Source organism: Chrysochloris asiatica, unplaced genomic scaffold (assembly GCF_000296735.1).
Source record: "Chrysochloris asiatica unplaced genomic scaffold, ChrAsi1.0 scaffold00618, whole genome shotgun sequence".
Taxonomy (NCBI): Eukaryota; Metazoa; Chordata; class Mammalia; order Afrosoricida; family Chrysochloridae; genus Chrysochloris; species Chrysochloris asiatica.
Genome location: NW_006409136.1, coordinates 291,160 through 293,348, shown reverse-complemented (window position 1 = coordinate 293,348; position 2,189 = coordinate 291,160).

Here is a 2,189-nt window from a genome sequence, read left to right as displayed (position 1 = left end):
TGCATTCCAATCACTAGTAATTATCAATACTTCTTGAGCACACATGATCAATTTCAATCAAACAAGACCAGAGGAATATAACATCAATCACTCACATGTAAGTTCAGGCTACACCTAAGGAAAATTGAAACAAGTTTACAGAGCCAAATATGACCATGAATGTACCTAAATTTAAAGTCCATCTCAAGGATATATTTTATCTATTGAACAATAATGAGTGACAAACAAAGGAATTGTGGAATTATTTGAGGGTCAGCATAGGTAAAGAAAACAAAGGATCTTTTAAAAGGCAACAAAGAAAAAATAAGACAAAAATGGATGGCAGAAGAGTCTATGAAACGATCTTGAACACAGAGAAGCTAATGCAACTGGAATAAATGATGAAATAAATTAAGTGAAAATAAACAATGAAATAAATGAATAAAATTTTTCTAAGAGCAGTTTGAGAAGACAAAGGAAAATTTTATAATTAAATGTGCCCAGACAGAGTTTTAAAATCAAAAGGAAAATCCTCACTTGATATTTATCAAGTTAAAAGAACAGGAAAAAAATCCAAGTCTTGAGTTGCAATAATGAACGATACTATAGGCAAAAAATTGAATCTTGCAGTAAGCATGTAAATAAAGTGGAAGGAAAACACAGTCAATGTACCAAAGAGTATTGGTCATGTTTAACCATCTTAGGAGGTAGCATATATTCAATATCAGACATTATTGAAGGAAATGTCCAAATAGCATTGGAGACACTGGCGAAAAGCAAAGCTCCAGAAACTAATAGAATAACAATTGAAATGTTTCAACAATCCAATGCATTACCAGAGTTCCTCTGATTTCTATTCCAAGAAATTTGGAAGACCGACCAACTGGAAGAGATTAATATTTTTGCCTATTCCCAAAAAGGTTACCCAACATAACACAGAAATTATCAAACAATATAATTAATATCATTTGCAAATAAAGTTTTCCTGTAAATAATTTAAAAGAGTGACAGAATACCTCCACAGGGAACCGCCAAAAATTCAAGCCAAATAGAAAGGAGTCCAAGGAATGAGGAATTATCAGGTAAGAGAACATAGAAAAATGTTTGCCAGTATTTTATTGGCTATGCAAAAGTATTCAACTGCGTCATAAAACAGAACAAAACAAAACAAATAACTATGCATAACATTGTGAAGAATTGGCATTCCAGAACACTTAATTGTGTTCATAAGGAACCTGAACATAGACAAAGATGCAGTCATTCAAACAAGAGGATACTGAGCGGCATAAAAATCAGGAAAGGTATATGTCAGAGTTGTATCCTTTCACCATACTCATTCAATCTGTATGATGAACAAATAACCCAAGAAGTTGAACTATATGAAGATGTGTTTATATCATATAAAAGAAGAACTCACATAACAGAAGGAGGCTCCTTAACAACCTCGGATATGTAGATGACACAAACTTGCTTGCTGAAAGCAAAGAGGACTTGAAGCACTTTCTGAGGCAAATCAAAGAATACAGAATTCAATACCTATTAGAACTCAAGCCATGATGTTTACAATTGCTTCATATGCATGTAAAAGCTGAATACTGAATAAAGAAGATGAAGCAAAATTGATGCATTTGAACTATCGTGTTGATGAAGAATACTGACTACATCATGGATTGCCAGAAGAACTTCATGACACAAAAACAACAAATGTCTCCTAACAACATACAGATTGAATAAATACAGTGAAAGATTATTATAACTTTTAGGGTTACCTTTCCTGATATTGGAGTCTTGGTGTGACACTGTAGGATAAGCACTGGACTGCTAGGTACAACGAAATTGTTGACTAATTTCTGACCTCTTTTGGAACACTTTTCTTTGGAATTTTACAAGAATGGATCTCTTCCAGCCAACTGGCCAGATATCTGCCTTCCAACTTTAATGGTATAGACAATTCAGTACTTCCAGTATTACATCAGTTTGTATAAATAACTCAATTTATATCCTTCGCTTCCTACTAGGCATCTTATTTTTTCTTCCAATGACTTCAGTGCAGATTGGGCATCTTTCTTCAAGATCTTTTTTTTTTTTTTTAATCATATGCCACTTCATAAAATGGTTTAAGTTAAACTGATTCTTTATAGTAGTATGAGTGTGTATTCCTTCCATCTCAAGTTGCTTGTCCCTATGTTGTTCAATATTTTATCCATAGA